This window comes from Elephas maximus, chromosome 15 (assembly GCF_024166365.1).
Source record: "Elephas maximus indicus isolate mEleMax1 chromosome 15, mEleMax1 primary haplotype, whole genome shotgun sequence".
Classification (NCBI taxonomy): domain Eukaryota; kingdom Metazoa; phylum Chordata; class Mammalia; order Proboscidea; family Elephantidae; genus Elephas; species Elephas maximus.
Genome location: NC_064833.1, coordinates 79995938 through 80017513, shown reverse-complemented (window position 1 = coordinate 80017513; position 21576 = coordinate 79995938).

Genomic DNA, 21576 nt, shown 5'->3' with positions numbered 1-21576 from the left:
GGAGGAGTGCCCCGGCCGCTCCCCAAGTGGCTGGGGGCCAGAGCTACCTCCTTAAAGGCAACCGTACGGTGTCCCCGCTGTGCTAGTCACGTCTAAAGCTTTAGGCAGTAACCGGAGCTTCTTCCCAGGGTGCGCAGTGGTGCTCCACGCCAAAAGGAAGATGTTTAAAAAAAAAATTAGCCTGCCAACCCTGATTACGGTCAGATGGGATTTTTTTTTAAACAATAGTCTGCTAGAAAACTTTTCTATCGCTCTTCCTCTGTCTCTAGCTCTCTCTCTCGTTCCCTTCCTCCCTCCCTTTTTCCTTCCCTTCTTTCTTTCTTTCCTTTCTTCATTTCCTCCCTCCCTCCCTCTCTCCCTTCTTCCTTCCTTCCTTCCTTCCTTCCTTCCTTCCTTCCTTCCTTCCTTCCTTCCTTCCTTCCTTCCTTCCTTCCTTCCTTCCTTCCTTCCTTCCTTCCTTCCTTCCTTCCTTCCTTCCTTCCTTCCTTCCTTCCTTCCTTCCCTCCCTCCCTCCCTCCCTCCCTCCCTCCCTCCCTCCATAATCTTGGAGCCGGAAGGAGCGGAAGGAGCGTCTGCACAACCATTTGATGACACCGTGACAGATGTCCTACTGAGCCCTCCTTCCACCACAGCTGCAAGCTGACTCCCATCTCAAACTGTGTGGCCTCTAACATACACGCGTTCCATAATGCCACCCTATCACATTCAGTACTCAATACTCCGACCCTTCCTCCTAATCCAGGGAAACTCTCCTCAGCTCTTGGTACCTGACCCTGCTAGTCGCCTCTACAAACAGATGACTGGCAAATACTAAGTTTTTTTTTTTTAATACCGCAAACTTCCTCTGCTACACTCCACCACCACTGAACTTTAAGCACGCCTGGTTTCACCATGGACAGTCTGAAGCCCTTGTATGACTGCATCTAAGTGGTCCTGGGTAAAGACGATGAAGGAGGGAAATGATGTGGAAGCCTGAAGGCTTGCTAAATTGACCTTCCTTTGATCTCTGTCCATCAAAACCACCAAGCGGCTGTCAGTCTGCTGTACTGTGGTAGCTTACTTGCTACTGTGAGGCTGGAAGCCATGCCACTTGTGTTTCAAATACTAGCAGGTTTCAGCAGCTTTTCCAGACTAAGACAGACTAGGAAGAAAGGCCTGGTGATGTACTTCTGAAAATTACCCAGTGAAAACCTTATGGGTCACAAAGAACACTGTCTGACTCACTTGCTTTGGACATGTCATCAGGAGGGATCAACTTCCGGAAGAGGACATCACGTTTGGTGAAGTAGAGGCCAATGACAGCGAGGGGGACCCTTGGTTGGACGGACTGACACAATAGCTGCAACGAGGGACTCAAACATCCTGTCAATTGTGAGGACGACACGGGACCCAGCATTGCTTTGTTCTGTTGTACATAAGGTCACCATGTTGTTGTTAGGTGCCGTCGAATCATTGCGACTCTGTGCGCAACAGAACGAAACACTGCCTGGTCCTGTGCCATCCTCACAATCATCAGGCTTGAGCCCTTTGTTGCAGGCACTTTGTCAATCCGTCTTGTTGAGGGTCTTCCTCTTTTTTCGCTGACCCTGTACTTTACTAAGCATGATGTCCTTCCCCAGGGACTGATTCCTCCTGAAGTATGTGAGACATAGTCTCGCCATCCTTGCTTCTAAGGAGCACTCTGGTTCAGTGGTATATTCAATATCCTTCACCAACTCCGCAGTTCGCAGTTGCAGTTCGAAGGCATCAATTCTTCTTTGGTCTCCCGTAGTCATTGTTCAGCTTTCACATGCATATGAGGCGGTTGAAAATACCATGGTTTGGGTCAGGCGCACCTTAGTCCTCAAGGTGATGTCTTTGCTTTTCAATACTTTAAAGAGGTCAAGGTCACCATGAGTTGGAGTCAAATTGACAGCAGCTATTTATCTATGAGTCGGCCCATTAAAACGATCCTAGAAGTGACCTGTCTCTCCAAGGTGGAATTAATGAAACTAGTTCTTATAGGATGTATACTATGTGCCAGGTAAGTGCTGGACTTGGTAAGATGAATAAAACCAAATACTTGTCTCTAACGCGCTCAGAGCATAGTGAAGGAGACTGCCATTTTATGCATAAAAGAAATATTTATTGAGTGGCTACTGGGTCCAGACCCTATCCTAGGTACTAGGTACTCCTGTGCACAGACAAAATCTTGCCTTCGAGAGATTTCATTCTTGTGGGGGAAGATAGACAATAAACAAGATAAAAAAGTGAATAAATACGGTATATGAGATGGCAGTAGTGCTTGGGAAGACATAAAGCACTTAAGGGAAAGAGTGATGCCAGCGATGACCTGAATGAGGTGAGGGAGCTGGCCAAGGTGATACCTGAGGTTGGGAGTGGCAGACGACTTCTACTCTGTGGGAGGTGGGAAGCCATTAGAATAAATTATCAGAATTTAGTGAGAAAGCTACTATAAATGAGGGGTAGCAATTCTAAGCTTTGATGTTTACTAAGAGTAAGAGGCCTCACTGGGAGTGCTGAATAATGAAAGGTTCAAGAGGAACCAGTCTTCCCCAGCAGTTCTAAGTATTTGAAAGTGAGTTAATAGGAGACACTGTATATTACATGTTTTCTTTTTCTTTTTTTTTAGCACACTCTTCTCCACATCGTTAGTAATTGGTATCTGCTTTTTTATAAATAAGCAAGAAGGTCAGTGAGATATCATAGACATTATCTAGCTATAGCTATAGTATCGTTTTTAGAAGTGAGCTCTGTGTGAGTGTGGAGTTCAAATTGGTTATTTCTTAATTTGTTGAAACTCTTATAAGATAAACACAAAAGAATATTGATTGATTGACGCCAAACTAGGTGAAACAGAGCCAAATCAGAGCCCAGATAGTCAAGAGAGATAGATTCTGAATACCCAGCAGGGGGCAGTGGTAGCAGTGGATAAAACCAAAAAAACCAAACCCATTGTCATTGAGTCAATTCTGACTCATAGCGACCCTATAGAACAGAGTAGAAATTCCCCACAGAGTTTCCAAGGAGCACCTGGTGCATTCGAACTGCAGACCTTTTGGTTAGCAGCCCCAGCACTTAACCACTGCCTACAACTAAAAAAAAAAGTGGGAAACAATTCCCAATTTCTGCACTTAGGCCATTTGAAGAAGAGAGGGCAACATTAAGGGAAAGAGAAAGAAGTTGAAAACCTGGTGGAGTAGACATATGCAGTGAGACCTCTACACTTAAACTTGATTACTTTCTTTTTTTCTTTAATGCAGACCATGCTTATGTCTTTCACCATGTATTTTGAATCTCTTAAAATTGTTTAAATTCTTGACAAAAGTTGCCTAGGATGTTACTCAATTTTTTTTTTTTTTTTGTGAAGTGTTTTCAAATTTTCTGTCCTCAAATTTTACTCTCATGAGCTCTGATATTTACTGAAAATATATCCAAGTCTCTATCTAGTACAAAGATTTCAAAAGTTTTCTGGAACTAATTGTATGAGGAAATAGAACAAAAGTGGAAGGAAAAGTTAGTTAATGTTTGTGCAATTAGCTTACAACTTACTCTGAAATTATTCAACAGTGTATTCTTTTGAAATTCAATTATTTTTTAGCTCCTGTGAATTATTAGCTGCTAAATTAACAACTAATATAATTGCTGGTGGCAGACGGATCTTGGCTGAAAGCAGGGAATTCCGGAAAGATGTTTGCCTGTGTTTTATTGACTCTGCAAAGGCATTCAACTGTGTGGATCATAACAAATTATGGATAACATTGCAAAGAATCAGAATTCCAGAACACTGAATTATGGTCATGAGGAACCTGTACACAGACCAAGAGGCAGTCATTGGAACAGAAAGAAGGGATACTGCATGCTTAAAAGCAAGAAGGGTGTGCATCGGGGTTTATACTTTTGCCATACTTCCTCAATCTCTATGCTGAGCAAATAATTCAAGAAGTCAGACTATATGAAGAAGAATGTGGCATCAGGATTACAGCGAGACTCATTAAGAACCTGTGATATGCAGATGACACAGCCTTGCTTGCTGAATGTGAAAAGGACTTGAAGCACTTATTAATGAAGATAAAAGGCCACAGCCTTCAGTATGGGTTACACTTCAACACAAAGAAAACAAAAATCCTCACAACTGGGCCAATAAGCAACAACATGATAAATGGAGAAAAGATTGAAGTTGTCAAGGATTTTATTTTACTTGGATCCACAATCAATGCCCATGGAAGCAGCAGGCAAGACATCAAATGATGACATATTGCGTTGGGCAAATCTGCTGCGAAAAGCCACTTTAAAGTGTTAAAAAGCCAAGATGTCACTTTGAGGACTAAAGTGCGCCTGACCCAAGCCATGGTAATTTCCATCACCTCATCTGCATGTGAAAGCTGGACAATGAATAAGGAAGACGGAAGAAGAATGGATGCATTTGAATTATGGTGCTGGTGAAGAATATTGAATAAACCATGGAGTGCCAGAAGAATAACAAATCTGTCTTGGAAGAAGTACAGCCAGAATGCATCTTAGAAGCAAGAATGGAGAGACTTCATCTCAGGTACTTTGGACATGTTAACAGGAGAGACCAGTCCCTAAAGAGGGACATCATGCTTGGTAAAAGGGTCAGCAAAAAAGAAGACGCTCAACAAGATGAATTGACACAGTGGCTCCAATAATGGGCTCAAACATAGCAATGATTGTGATGATGGTGCAGGACTGGGCAGTGCTTCATTCTGTTATGCACAGGGTCACTATCAGTTGGAACCAACTCCACTGTGTCTAACAACAACAACAATACATAATTGAATTTCAAAAGAATATCCTGTTGAATAATTTCCCAGTAAGTTGTAAGCGAATTGTATAAATATTAACTAACTTATATCGTTTGGCAGTGGTATAATGATGTGCTCACCTCCATGATGGGGTCTGCTGTGAGTAGCTAGTCACTTGAAAGGGATTTTCCTTGAGCGTGTGGCCTGCATTGAATATAAACGTGCTCTCTGGCAAGGTTTATGGGTTTTTGCTTGCTCTGGATCCTGCAGCTGGCTCCTGTTCACCTGACCTCCAGTTTTTGGGACTTCAGCTAGTAGCTTACCTTTGGTCTTGCCTGCTGATCTTGGGATTCTTTGATCTTCACAGCCTGTAAACAAGAGCCCTGTTGTCTGACCTGCCAATCTTGGGTTCATCAGCCCCTGCGGCTACGTGAATCAGGAGAAGCTTCTCTCTTGACCCATGGACTTGGGGAGGTCCAGCCTCTACAACTGCGTGAACCATTTCCTTGATATAAATCTCTATGTGTATATTTATATACTTTACTGGCTTTGCTTCTCTAGAGAACACCACCTAAGACATTTTCCTATCACTTATGTTATTTTCTTATACATTTAGTTCCAAAAAACTTCTGAAAACTTTGTCCTAGAGACTTGGATATATTTTCAGTATATATCAGAGCTCATGAGAATGAAATTTGAGGACAGCAAATTTGAAAGCACTTCAGAAGCAAACAAACAAAAAATCGAGTAACATCCTTGGAAACTTTTGTCAAGAATTCAAACAATTTTAAGAGATTCAAAATGTATTGTTGAAAGACACAAGCATGGTCTGTATTAAAGAAAAAAAGGTAATCAAGTTTAAGTGTAGGGCTCTCACCTTATATGTCTACTCCACCATATTTGCAACTTTTCTTCTTTCTCTTTCCCTTAATGTTGCCTTCTCTTCTTCAATTAGCCTAAGTGCAGAAATTGGGAATTGCTTCCCATCTAGTTGTAGCTATCCACTGCACTGCTACCACTGCTCCCTTTTGGGTATTCAGGATCCATCTCTCATGACTATCTGGGCTCTGAGTTGGCTCTGTTTTCACCAACTTTGGTAGCAATCAGTCAACATTCTTTTGTGTTTATTGTATAATTATTAGCATCTAAATAAAAATATTTTTTTTTTAATAATTCACAGGAGCCCTGGTAGTGCAGTGGTTAAAGCATCGCTAACCAAAAGGTCAGCAGTTCTACCATAGCAGCCACTCTGTGGGAGAAAGATGTGGCAGTCTGCTTCCATAAAGATTTACAGCCTTGGAAACCCCATGGGGTAGTTCAGCTCTGTTCTGTAGGAGCACCATGAGTTAGAATCGACTCAATGGCAATGGGTTTGGTTTTTGCTTTGGTAACAATTCACAAAAATGCCAATTGATGTATTTTGCTTTCAGCTTCACAGCAAAGTCTCAAATACTGTTTATCACTGTTAAAAAATAACTTTCAAAAAATGGTAAAATTATTTCTCTCGTGCCCATTGCCCATTACTGCCAAGTTGATTCCCACTCATAGCAACCCTATAGGACAGAGTAAAACTGCACCATAGTGTTTCCAAGGAGCAGCTGGTGGATTCAAACCTTTTGGTTATTAATTTTACCTTTTGGCTAGCAGCCGACCTCTTAACCACTACGCTTGCATTTCTCTCACACAGATATGAAAATGAACGTGTATGAAAGATTTTATTGCATTCATAAAGTGGGAAACAGGTAATGCTATAACAAGTTCAAAGGAGAAGTCAAAAAAGTAAAAATTTATATCGAGTAAAGGAATATTGAAATGAATATACAAATTGAGGCAAAACTGGCACAATGGATAATTTTTTTGTGGGAAAACATAGACATGAATGACTCTGTCTTACTCATCTAGTGCTGCTATAACAGAAATATCACAAGTGAGTGGCTTTAACAAACAGAAGTTTATTCTCACAGTTTAGGAGGTGCCAGCTCCAGGGTAAGTCTTTCTCTCTCTGTCGGCTCTGGGGGAAGATGCTTGTCATCGGTATTCCCCTGGGTCTAGGAGCTTCTCAGCACAGGGACCCCAAGTCTGAAGGACATGCTCTGCTCCTGCCTCTTCTTGCTTAGTGGTAATGAGGTCCCTCTCCTCTCTGCTCGATTCTCTCTTTTATATCTCAAAAGAGATTGACTCAAGATATAACCTAATTCTTTAGATCAAGTCCTGCCTTATTAACATAACTGCCTCTAACCCTGCCTCATTAACATCATAGAGGTTAGGATTTACAATACATAGGATAATCACATCAGATCACAAAATGGTGGACAATCACACAATATTGGGAATCACAGCCTAACCAAGTTGACACACATTTTTGGGGAACACAATTCCATCTATAACAGACTCCAAATTAAAGAGTGACGCAAGTTTTAGAAAAACATTAACAGAGTATTTTAATGCCATCCTTCACTGAATCTAAGACAATATTATATAGGTAAAGAAGTAAAAACTCTGCTGATTAAATGATGATACAATGCTAGAACACCACTGATTATAAATATCTCCTGATTTTGGTAATGTAAGAATGTGAAAAAGGATGTGTCCTTGACTCACTGAAATACAATATTTACCTTTTTATATATTCATTAGTTACTGAGTTATATACGATAAAAATCTTTAAGTCTGAAAGACCTCTTTCTGTGAGCATAAAATAACATATTTAGGTGATAGGGAAGCACAGTGTTTTTCTTTCTAAGTGATCTGTACAATCAATGTTTATGATCCATGGCATCTAGGGTTTGCTAAAGTACCATATCAGCTTTACTCAGACTCTTGATTCTGGTCACATCTTGGAACTTAAGTTATGACTTTAACTTCTGATTACCAGTGTCCATATTCCTGTTTTGACTTTTTATTTAAGAGTTCAACTTTGAGTCCTGACAGTTTGAATTTACTAATTCTTCCTTCAAAGATGTGTAGTGGCTGGAGGTCACTGTAGGGGCTCTATATTTTGCAGCTGACTTTTAGGTGAGAACCAAGTTTTGCAAGCTCTCATCACTTCTGACCCAGATATGAGCTCTCATCTCAGTTTTGCTATTTAGCAAACGATAATTTACAAACCTGTTGCCCAAACTTGCCCAATCATTAAAATAGTTTACCTTGGTTTTACCAAAGACGGAGATTCCCAGCCCCGTCCCAGATCTATTCATTAGACTCTCCAAGGAAGAAGTCTAGAAATCTGGATTTGTAACAGGCACTACAGGAGATTTTTAGGATAAAGCAAGTTTTGGAAACACTAACGGAAAATAATCTAGTTTACTTCCCTCACCCACAGATTTTCTAACTGTAAAATTGGAATGATATCTGCCTTCATCTTTACAATAAAAGAAATAGCATGGAGCTGTCTGAACTGTTCAAAGGAGATTTGTTCAATACATCTCACCTCAAAAAAAAAAAAAATCAGCATTCATAAATTCCATTTAGGCTTGACACATGAATCCATGTCCTCTGTGGGTAATTTTTAACTTTGCCATGTTGAAATACACCCTAGCTAAGGAAGAAAAGATTGTAACAATTAATCTGTTACATTCATACCGCTTAACATAATGTTTGCTGGCCTGAGTTTTCTTGATACAGCACATGGATCTGTTTTGCAAGTCATCAGATATATAATTGGCGATTTCTGGTTGTTGAGATTGCAGCTACCTTAAACCTTATCAGCAAAGAAACTTGTAAAGAACCACAGTGCATTGAAGAAACCATCAAATCTTTTTGGAGCACTGGCTCATAATTTTGGTCCACATGGCTCCATTTCTTAGTAAAGTCACCATTTTCAAGAGCAAATTATAATTATGATAAATATTTTTAGGATGATTATCATAGAGACCCTACACTTCAACCATTCTACTCCTCAAGAAATCCTGTTTGCCACAATTCAGCTCCTTTGGAATGCAGAACAGATGGTGGCTGTGTAGCCTAGTGCCCATCAAATGTTGAGCTGAGGAGTGGTATTTTACATCATATACATTTTTTTATACATTCATATGCACTTACTATGTGCCAAGGAAAATACTTTATATGTCTATTACAGATTAGATCTGTTTTGAGAAATCATTCAAACATCCTTCAGCCACATTAATACATTTTACAAATATTTGTGAAGAGCCTTCTGTGTGCTGTTGTTATTGCCTTTGTTAGGTGCTGTCGAGTTGTTTCTGACTCCTAGCGACTCTATAGGACAGAGTAGAACTGCCTCATAGGGTTTCCAAGGAGCAGCTGGTAGATTTGAACGGCTGAGGTTTTGGTTAGCTAGGCACTGTGAAAAGCCATATGGAACTTTATCTTAGAATCTCCAAGCTAAAACATCTTATTTAAAAACTTAGGTTGACAAAAAAATCAATTGATCTCTCTTCCTTATCTAAAAAGGGAAGGAATTGAACTAGATACTTTGTTAGGTCTAAATGTTCTAAGAGACTCTTAGTCTGTGGACCTAAAATTTCCTTTCTGTCCTATAATATCTTAAATGAAAGCATTTATATGGCTAATATTATATACATCCTTTGGAAAATGTAAAAATATTCTTTGTCCTGAGAGATCTTCTACACGACAGAAAAGTAAAGTGAACATATGTGTTACATAGCACACTGCATGTATAGTTATTACCAAGAACCAAGTCATCGCCCGTCCCTACCAAGCAGGATGAGAACAGCAGAGTGATGATTGAAAAAGGTGTTTTAGCAAATATGAGGGAAGTCATTGCTTGGGTTACATTTATTATTTAACATCAGATTAAGGTTATGAAAAATTCCAACTTGTCTTGTTCTATAGATAAAAATTAATACACAGTTCTCCTATTATGTGGAATCACTTGTGTAGGTTGTCATTTCCAGGGACTAGGGGTGTTATAGGCAACGTTTTTAGAACAAATGAGGCAATTGAGCTTCTGTGCTCTGTTTATTCAGTGATGGCCTTTAGTACATGACCCTGTGTCGTAAATATCCAAGGACCAACTCTGCCTTAGGTTTACTTAGCCTTGCCCTTTCCGTTAGTTCTGGAGATCAGTCATGCAAATTAACTTTTATCCAATTAACACAAACAAACCAGGTGCCGTCCCGTCCACTCCAATTCACGGTGACCACGTGTGTTACATGGTAGAACTTCTCCGTAAGATTTTCTTGGCTGTAATCTTAACTGAAGCAGATTGCTAGGCCTTTTCTTCTGAGGTAGCATTGGGTAGGTTTGAATCACCAAACTCTGGGTTAGCAGTCAAGTGCAAACTGCGCCACCTATGGACCTTTTTTGCCTTATTAAACCCAAAAAACCAAACCCATTGCTGTCGAGTCTACTCTGACGCATAGCAACCCTATAGCCAGGTTCAAATAATACTCTGAAATAGTGTTTGCTTCGATTTGAACCACATAAAATTGGTATTTTCATGATTAAAATATTTCCAAAATGCATTTCTACAAAACTTCATATTCGTGCACTTTTAAGACGCTCACACAGCACGCAAACAAAGAAATAATATGATGAAAAGCTATTTTGAATACATCAGATTGGAATTGGTTAAAAAGAATAATCAACATTATTGCTGACAAGGGCGCTAGGAAATACGTATTCTCTCATGCAGCTGGTGGAAGTGTAAATTGGTACACCCTTTCCAGATTGTTTGGCCATCTGTACGCAAAGCCGTGCAAAATAAAATGCGTGCAATTTGTCCCAGGGATTTATTCTGAGGAAAAGACTGGCCAAGAATACAAAGGTCTACAAATAAGAATGTTCCCTGCAGCTGAGTGAAATTACTCAGTAGCAAAAGGACAAATACTGTATGAGACCACTGTTACAAGAACTTGAGAAATAGTTTAAACTGAAATAGTTTAGGACAGAAGAAAATATTCTTTGATGGTTACAAGAGTCGAGAGGGAGGGAGGGAAAGGGGTATTCACTAATTAGACAGTACCAACCAACCAACCAACCCAGTGCCATCGAGTCAGTTCCAACTCATAGCGACCCTATAGGGCAGAGTAGAACTGCCCCATAGAGTTTCCAAGGAGCACCTGGTGAATTCGAACCGCCGACTCTTTGGCTAGTAGCTGTAGCACTAACCACTACGCCACCGGAGTTTCCAATTAGACAGTAGACAAGAACTATTTTAGGTGAAGGGAAAGACAACAAACAATACAGGAGAGGTCAGCACAACTGGACTAAACCAAAAGCAAAGAAGTTTCCTGTGAATAGACTGAATGCTTCGAAGGCTAGAGTAGCGGCTGGAGGGAGGGGATGGTGATGGTGGTGGTGGTGTTTCGGGACCATGGTTTCAGGGGACATCCAGCTCAACTGGCATAATAAAATCTATTAAAAAAACATTCTGCATCCCACTTTGGAGAGTGGCATCTGGAGTCTTAAACGCTAGCAAGCGGCCATCTAAGATGCATCAATTGGTCTCAGCCCACCTGGAGCAAAGGAGAATGAAGAACACCAAAGACACAAGGTAATTATGAGCCCAAGAGACAGAAAGGGCCACATAAACCAGAGACTACATCCGCCTGAGACCGGAAGGACTAGATAGTTCCTGACTACAACTGATGACTGCCCTGACAGGCAACACAACAGAGAACCCCTGAGGGAGCAGGAGGGCAATGGGATGCAGACCTCAAATTCCCATAAAAAGACCAGACTTAATGGTCTGAGACTAGAAGGACCCTGGAGGTCATGGTTCCCAGACCTTCTGTTAGCCCAAGACAGGAAACATTCCCAAAGCCAACTCTTCAGACAGGGATTAGACTGGACTATGGGATAGAAAATGTGTCTACCTGGATCAAGTAGACATGTGAGACTATGCAGGCAGCTCCTGTCTGGAGGGGAGGTGGGAAGTCAGAGGGGGTCAGAAGCTGGGCGAATGAACACAAAAATAGAGAGTGGAGAAAAGGAGTGTGCTGTCTCACTGAGGGGAGAGCAACTAGGAGTATATAAAAAAAAACAAAACCAAACCCGCTGCCACAGAGTCAGTTCCAACTCATAGCGACACTATAGGACAGAGTAGAACTGCCCCATAGAGTTTCCAAGGAGCGCCTGGTGCATTTGAGCTGCCAGCCTCTTGGTTAGCAGCTGTAGCACTTAACCACTATGCCACCAGGGTTTCCAGGACTATATAGCAAGGTGTATATAAATTGTTTTATATAAATTTTTATATGAGAGAATGACTTCATTTGTAAACCTACACTTAAAGCACAATAAAAATTAAAAAAAAGGAATGTTCCTTGCAGGGTTCAGGAAATCAAGATTTCTCATTAAGTTCTTAAAAAACTAAGGCTCAAAGACACTGACATGTGATCCCCCAGCTGACATAACAAGTAAGAGAGAAAGTGTTCTCCTCCCTCCGGGGCAGCTGGCCAGGCTGAGATGGGTGATGCTGTGGCTGTAGAGACTACGCTAGGGCTCACCATCTCTGCTGGGCAGATTCTTGGAGTGGAGGCCCCAGTGGTCATCTGGTTGAGCAGTAGAGATGGCAGTGAGGGCAGCCTCCACTGATCTATGAGTGTATGTAACACGCACCTCGGGCCTCGAGGAGATACTTAGTGGGTGGGGAGGGGCTTTTCAAGGGATTGGAAGATTCAGGTAATATGACCTAACCTCCATCTGTCAGTTTTCCATTCTGTGGTGACTTGTGTGCTGCTGTTGATGCTGGGAGCTGTGCCACTGGTATATACTGGGATTTCAAATACCAGCAGAGTCACCAATGGAGGACAGCTCTGAGCAGAGTTTCTAGACTTGGAAGAAAGGCCCAGTGATCTACTTCTGAAAATTAGAAAACGAAACATTGTGGCTCACAACAGAATATTATCCGATATACTGCTAGGAGATGAACCCCCTAGATTGGAAGTTACTACACAATTGTTGCAACAATGGACTCCGATACACCCATGACCATGAAGATGGTGCCGGAGAAAGCAACCGTTCATTCTGTTACGCAAAAGGTCACCACCAGTCCGGGCGGACTTGACGGCAGCTAACAACAATTGGTTTCTATAAACCGAAGATCTAGAGATATGGGAGTTGCATATATATTACCAGTTTTTAAGGACACGGTTGGCAATGAAAGATTTAACATTTTTGAAATCAACTGTCTCTTTCATTCAGCAGACATTCTGTCATGGATTGAATTGGTCCCCCCAAAATATCTGTCAACTTGGCAAAGTCATGATTCCCGGTAGTGTGTGATTGTCCACCATTGTGTCATCTGATGTGATTTCCCTACGTGTTGTAAAGCCTGTCTCCACGATGGTAATGAGATGGGATTATTGGCAGTTATGTAGATCCAATCTACAAGATTAATCTACAATTTAAGCCAATCTCTTTTGAGATATAAAAGAGAGAAGTGAGCAGAGAGACAGGGGACCTCCTACCACCAAGAAAGCAGTGCCGGGAGCAGTTCCTGCATGGAGAAGCTCCTAGGCCAAGGGGAGATTGATGGCAAGGATCTTCTCCAGAGCTCACAGAGAGAGAAAGCCTTCCCTTAGAGCTGGCGCTCTGAGTTTGGACTTCTAGCCTCCCGGACCGCGAGAGAATAAATTTCTTTTTGTTGAAGCCATCCATTTGCGATATTTCTGTTACAGTAGCACTACATAACTAAGACATGTATCAAGCACCTACTATGTGGAAAAACTATTCTAGTCTCAGGGTCACAGATGTTGGGGTCTGCCTTTCTATATTGGGAATGTAACTCTTAATAGCATATTAAATCACTTTTTGCTATATATAATTCACATCACCCAGCTCTGGGATTTAGAAAAAAAAATTGTTGCTGCTAGTTGTCATAGAGTCGATTCTGACGAGTAGTCAGCTGCTTAACCGTTTTTGCCACCCAGGACTTCTTAGAAAAAAATTTAAACTTACAGAAACAGCTGTAATTTGAAAAATTTCAGATACTGCTTTGGCCAATATTATTCTTGAAAAAATATGTAATTTAAAATATCGACTCAACGGCACTGGGGTTTGGGGTATTCAAGCTTTGAATAGAGATTTTATTTGTCCTATGCACACGTGTGAGAAACATCAGAAAACAATCTAAGAATGCAAATATATTGTCCAAGCAATTCATACTTTTCTAAAGTGGGAATACTTATGATCAGAACTTAGCAGCAGAGAAGTTTATGAACATTTTATTTTACTTCAAATTATAATTTTTGTATATTATTCTAAGATACATTATATAGTGATCAATGTGATAGACGATGCTTGTGTTTCACTTCAGAATAAAACTTGTGTAGGCTGTCAGATACACTTAGAAACCTAAGCAATTCAACATGTTTCTTTATATGCCTTAACTTCCAAGGCTGTCAGATACACTTAGAAACCTGAGCAATTCAACATGTTTCTTTATATGCCTTAACTTCCAAGGCTGTCAGATACACTTAGAAACCTGAGCAATTCAACATGTTTCTTTATATGCCTTAACTTCCAAGAACCTTAGCATCACATCCAATGCCAATTTAGAAATTAGCTCATTTATACTGAGGTTTTTTTTAGACAATCATACTTTTTTTTTAATCTCCTGATTATTTTGTTTTGCATATGGTCACCTTGCTATGGGCCTGTTAGGCAGTGTGGCAGACTACAGCTACCACCCGCGTCTGTGTCTCCTCTCCCTGAACACCCAGTGGGACTGGATTTCCCAGGCACCCTGTTCTTGCAGGGACAGGTGACTGGATTCTGGCAAGTAGAATGTAAGCAGATGTGATGTGTGATGTCAGAAGTAGTCGGGAAAATAAATGCTCCTCTAGGCATTTCAAACACAGGAAATTTATTGCAGATTACTTCTTGTATAGGTGTTAAAAGGGCTGAGAGAGCCAAAAAAGAGTATAGTGATATAACTCAGAGATTAGTTAACTGCAGGAAGCAGCTACCACCCCTAGGACTGGGAGAACAAACGAAAGAGGTGGTGCCACCAGAAGCTAAAACTGTGGGGAAGGTGCCCCCTGGCTGGTGTTGAGACCACAAAGAAAAAATCCTTTAGCTGGTGCTGGATCCACTCAAAGGTAGATGGGGCACAACATGACATTGGTGGAGTCATGGTGAAAAGGCTCTGCTTAGCAGGTGCTGGGACAGCTAAGGGGGGAGGTCTGAGAGCTGATGCTGGGCCAAGGAGGAGGTAATTGTACAGCTACAAGATGCTTCCGTAGCTGACTGCTGCTGTTAAAAGTTTGCTGACAGAATCAAAGGAAAAATCCCTTTTCCTCTGCTCCCATCTTCCAATTTCCCTCTAGCTTTTCATTGATAGAAGCTGCCCAGAAGCCAGGTGGCAAGGAAAGGAGTCTGGGAAATGAAGTTTACAAGGTCCTCACCCCCCAAAATACATATCAGAGTACAGAAGGGACAGGTGGGCTTGGAGACTGAGAGCAAACAGGCAAGTGACATGCATAAAGCCCAGCTACTGAGAGCCTTGAATGCCATACTAAGAGGTTTGGACTTTGTTCTTGAGGCATGAGAAACCTTCCAAAGAAGAAATAAACTTAAGTTCCTGGAAGTCTAATCATGACTAAGTTTAAAAAAAATATTTAAACTAAAAGAGGAAGAGGTTGTGAATATGACTAAATTTGGAGCACTTTATTTTTGTATAACATCTTTTTTTCTATTAAAAATTAAAGCATGCTTCTAGTAGAAAATTTTGGAGAAACAGAAAATTATGGAAAATGAAATAATTCTGCCTTCTGGAGATTGTGAAAAATAATATTTAAGTATATTTTCTTCTAGCCTTTTATCTAGAAATATATATTTTTAAAATGTTAAAATCATAGTGTAAAAGTCAATTTTTATAGCCATTCTTCAATCATTATCATGTTGTGTGCATTTCTTCAAAGTGTATTTTTTTGGTAGCTGTATAATATTTTACTGAACTAGATACACTATATTTAACCATTCACAACATTATGAAACATAGAATAAGATGATAAAATGGAAGTTTCACTAGATCCTAAGGATTTAGATATCAGACACCAAAGTGAGTAGTAAGACAAACTCCCATGTAAGAGTATCAAAGTAATTGTCTGAAAATTAGCTCATAACTTTTGAATGCCTTATGTTGATCTAAGGTGTAAAAGTGGAGATGAAGAGAAGCTTTATAAAGAGGAAGTGTCTGGAGAGGTTCATGCCGAACAGCGTGTAGGGAGGTGGGGCTGGGGGTGTGGGGTGGTAGTAGAGGTTTCTCCTTTTCTCCTCAAGTGAAGAGACTTCTGTCTTAATTATCTAGTGCTTCTATAGCAGAAATACCACAAGTGAATGGCTTTAACAAAGAGAAATTTATTCTCTCACAGTTTAGGAGGCTAGAAGTCCGAATTCAGGGTGCCAGCTCCAGGGGAAGTCTTTCTCTCTCTGTTGGCTCTGGAGGAAGGTCTTTGTCATCAATCTTCCATGGTAAAGTTGCTTCTCAGCACAGGAACCACGATCCAAAGGATACGCTATTCTCCTGGCTCTCATTTCTTGGTGGTATGAGGTCCCCCTGTCTCTCCATTTGCTTTTATATCTCAAAGGAGATTGAGTTAAGACACAACCTAATCTTGTAAATTGAGTCCTGAATCATTAACATACTGCTGCTAATGCCACCTCATTAACATCATAGAGGTAGGATTTACTAAAAAAATACAGGAAAATCACATCAGATGACAAAATAGTAGACAATTGCACAATACTGGGACTCATGGACTAGCCAAATTGACACTCATCCGGGGAGGACACAATTCAATCCATAACATTCCACCCTTTGGCCACCAAGAATTCATGTCCTTGCCACATGTAAAACACATTCACCCCATCACATAATAGCAAAATTCTTAAATTAACTCCAAGTCCCAAATCCAAAAATTCCTCTTTATCTGTGAAATCTGGAATGCAAGTTATCTGCTTCCAAAGTACAATGGTGTAAAAGGCACAAGCTAGACATTCCCATTAAAAATGGGAGAAATTGGAGGGAAAGAAGGGATAAAAGGCACCAAGCAAGTCAGCAGAACACAGTACATTAGCCCTCAGGCTTGAAAATAATCCTCTGTTCTCTGAGACCATTTACGCAATGGCCTTGCCCTCCAGACTCTAGGTACTAGCCGCACTGTCCAGATTCTGAGTGGAGGCCCCTTGTTCAGCTCTGCCTTCCAGGCCCACTGGAACAGCAACTCTGCTCCATTCTCCTAGTCCATCTGAGTGGCAGCTCCACCCTTTGAGATTGAGGCTGCTCTGCTTCCTGTGGTCCTTCTCTCTTCATCTTCTGCTTCCTGGTTCCTTGGCCTCTTGGCACATCGGGCCCTGCTGCCTGCATCTGCCCTGCTGGGGCAAGCATTCCAAAGCTCTGTAGCTCCACTGATGAGTGCCTGGAGGCACTCCACCCCACCAGTGAACTTCAACCAGGAGGCACTTAGCTCTCTTGCTCTGTGGGTCCCGGAGGCACCCCACTCTTCCAGGAAGTCTCCTGCCAAAGGTACTCAGCTCTCTCACTCCATGGGTGGGCTCCAGCACAATCTCACACTGGTCTCCTGGTTATGTTGCTGCCAGTTCTCTGCTGCTGCTTCTTGCCATCTGCACTGTCTCCAGTGTAACAGCTCTCCTCACTCCCTTCTGAGTCCTCACCAGAATTGCCTTTAATGTTCAAAAGTCCACTAACAGTCCCTTCAAGGCAATATAGCCTTTTACTATTAGGCACTTTAAAACTCTTCCAGCCTCTATCCATTCACAGTTTCAAAATTACTTCCACATTTTAGGTATCTGTCAGAGCAGCACCCCGCTCTCTATACCAATGTCCAACAATGGGGTCAGTCAGATAGTTCAACATAATTCCAAGTTGTTAGGGAGACCCTATAGACTGGAAAATATTAATAGCATAGACCTCTGACTAGCTGCTGTGATGGGAAGAGGAGGGGACAACAGCCAGGCATCCTCACCCTCAGAGCTTATCAGGATAAAGGAGGCCGAGTGCTCCCTGTGGATGAATTCTGGGTCACTGCAGGTGAGGAAGACTAGTCTGGAGCTTCTTTAAATTCTGCCTGAGAGGGTTGCCTGGAGAGATAACGGGGTCCAAAAAGAAGAAGCTATATGGAGCAGACCACAGAAACAAAACAGGAGCTGAGGGGTAGAGCCAGCTAGAGGAAGATGAATCGTCCTCACCAGTGGTTCTCAAGCAGCGATGGTTTTGCACCCTAGGGAACATTTGTAGATGTCTGGAGATCTTTTTGGCTGTCAAAACAGGGGTTGAGGGTGGGGTACTACTGGCATCTACTGGGTAGAGGCTACAATGCATAGCACAGTTACCAAAACAAATAATTACCTGACTTAAAATGTCAAGAGTGCTGAGGTTAGAAAACCCTGGTCTATATCACAGAAGTAATCAAAACAAAAACCACCCCGCTGCTGTCGAGTCAATTCTGACTCACAGAGACTCCGTGTGTTACAGAGCAGAACTGCTCCATAGAGTTTTCTTGGTGGTAATCTTTTTTTTTTAATTTATTATGTATTGTGCCTTGAGTTAAAGTTTACAAATCAAGTCAGTCTCTCATACAAAAAGTTATACACACCTTGCTATGGACCCCGAGCTGCTCTCCCCTCTAATGAGACGGCACATTCCTCCTCTCCTCTCTGTGTTCCCTGTGTCCATTTAACCAGCTGTTGCTTCTCAACTCGCCTCCAGACAGGAGTTGCCCACATAGTCTCTTATGTGTCTACTTGGGCCAAGAAGCTCACCAGTATCATTATCTATCTCATAGTCCAGTCCAATCCCTGTCTGAAGAGTTGGCTTCAGAAATGGTCCCAGTCTTGGGCTAACAAAGGGTTCAGGGACCATGACCTCCAGGATCCCTCTAGTCTCAGATCACTAAGCCTGGTCTTTTTTTTTTTTACAAGAATTTGAGATCTGTATCCCACTGTTTTCCTGTTCCATCTGGGATTCTCTGCGGTGTTCCCTGTCAGGACAGTGATCGGTGGTAACCAGGCACCATCTAGTTCTTCCAGTCTTAGGCTGATGTAGTCTCTGGTTTATGTGGCCCTTTCTGTCTCTTGGGCTCATCTTTACCCTATGTCTCTGGTGTTTTTCATTCTCCTTTGCTCCAGGTGGATTGAAACCAATAGATGCATCTTAGATGGCCACCTGCTAGTGTCTAAGACCCCAGACGCCTCTCACCCCAGTGGGATGCAGAACGTTTTCTGAATACATTTTGTTATGTCTTGGCTGTAATCTTTACGGAAGCAGATCACCAGAACTTTCTTTCATGGCAACTTTGGGTGGGTTCCAACCACCAACCTTTAGGTTAGTAGTTAGCAAAAACCATTTGCACAACTCAGGGACCTATACTTCAGCAGTACAGTTGAATATTCCCAAGTAAGGTGTCTGAAGAATCCACAAAAGCACACATGATGCCAAGAGTCAATGTTAAATGCCTGCTTAAAAAATGAACTGTGGTGATGGGTGCACAACTCTGTGAATTTATTAAAAACCATTGAAGTGTATATGGGGGAGTTACATGGTATGTGAAGTATATCTCTATAAAACTGCTAAAAAAGGGATGGACATTGCAACATTACAGAAAAACATTTATAATAGAAAAATGTTAATACATTTAATCAATGAATTGAGTAAGCAGGGCTCATGGGAATTAACCAGCAGGAAACTTTTTTTTTGGTATCCCACCATGACTCTAAAACAAGTCTATTAGAAGAAGTTCTTTCCCTACCCCTGGATGATTTTTGTAATCATTCTCAGGTTACAAAATTCCTATGATAATTTAATTTCACCGAAAAGGTCCCAACTGAGAAATTAGAATATTTGCACTATCTAAAAATAAAAAAAAAGAAAAACATTTTTTTCTATAATAATAAAAAGTATGAATTTAGTTTGAGTTTTCACCTGATCCCCAGCTGGGGCTTTAAGGTGGAAAGAGGGAACTATACTGGCAATTCCATCCATCCAGTGCCATTTTGCTTAACTCTCCGAGGTAAAAAGGGTTGAAAAATGAGAAATAAGGGAGGGAGGGAAAATTTTCACTTGAGTGGTATTGATGTAAGTTCATCCTTACATCATAGGATAACTCTGTGTTTAATCTTCTAAGTAACTTCCAGACCATTTACCAAAGTGGCTGCAGCATTTTACATTCCCACCAGCAATGCATGAAGATTCTAATTTCTCTACATCTTTACCAACACTTGTTATTATCTGATTTTTTTTTTTTATTGCAGCCATCCTAATGAGTGTGATGGGAAGACAGGCCTGGAGACGTATTCGAAAGTCAGCCAATGAAAACTATGTGGATCCCAACAGTCTGATTCGCAGCTTATCATGGGGATGGTACAGAACAGAGTGGCATTTAGTTCTGTTGTGCAAGAGTCCCCTTAAGTCAAGGCCAACTCTAAGGCAGTTAACGACAGCAACAATAGGTGTGAAGTGGTATCTCATTGTGGTGACTAATAATGTTGACCATCTTTTCATGTGCTTATTTGACCATTTGTATCTCTTCTTTGGAGAAATGGACCTGGCTAGAACCTCCAGTGGAATGTTGAATAGAAATGGTGAGGGTTGAAATCTTTGTTTTATTCCTGATTTTAGGGGAAAAGCATTCAGTCTTTCATAATTAAGTGTGCAGCTGTTGTGTCATTAGGTGCCATCGATGAGGTTCTGACTCCTCGTGAGCCTATGTACAACAGAATGAAACACTGCCCGGTCCCACACTATCCTTACAATTGTTGCTTTGTTTGAGCCCATTGTTGCAGCCACAGTGTCAATCCATCCTGTGAAGGTCTTCCTCTTTTTTGCTGACCCTCTACTTTACTAAGCATGATGTCCCTCTTCAGGGACTGGCCCCTCCTGATAACATGTCCAAAGTACTGAGATGAAGTCTCACCATCCTTGCTTCTAAGGAGCATTCCGGCTGTACTCCTTCCAAGGCAGATTTACTCATTCTGCCAGCAATCCAAAGTATATTCAATATCTTCGCCAACGCCATAGTTCAAAGGCATCAATTCTTCTGTCTATTTATTGTCTAGCTTTCACGTGCATATGAGGCTATAGAAAATACTATGACTTGGGTCAGGTGCACCTTAGTCCTCAAAGTGACACCTTTGTTTTTCCTCACTTAAAGAGGTCTTTTACAGCAGATTTGCCCAGTGCAATACGTTGTTGGTTGATTTCTTGACTGATGCTTCCACAGGCGTTGACTGTGGACTGAAGTAAAAAGAAATCCTTGACAACTTCAATATTTTCTCCATTTTCATGATGTTGTTTATTGGTCCAGTTGTGTGGATTTTTGCTTTCTTTATGTTAAGGTGTAATCCATACTGAAGGCTGCAGTCTTTGATCTTCATCAGTAAGTGCTTCAAGTCCTCTTCACTTTCATCAAGCAAGGTTGTGTCATCTGCATATCACAGGTTGTTAACGATTCTTCCTCCAATCCTGAAGTCATGTTCTTCTTCATATAGTCCAGCTTGTCAGATTATGTGCTCAAGATAGATTGAATAAGTATGGTGAAAGGATACAACACTGATGTACACTCTTCCTGATTTTAAACCATGCACTATCCCTTGTTCTGTTCAAACAACTGCCTCTTGGTCTATGTGCTGGTTCCACATGAGCACAATTAAGTGTTCTGAAATCTCTATTCTTTGCAATTTTATCCATAATTTGTTATGATCCACACAGTTGAATGTGGTAAACATCTTTCTGGTGTTCTCTGCTTTCAACCAACATCCATCTGACACTGGCAATGATAATCCTCAATTTACATCCTCGTCCGAATCCGACTTGAATTTCTGGCAGTTCCCTGTCTATGTACTGCTGTAAGCGTTTTTGAATTAT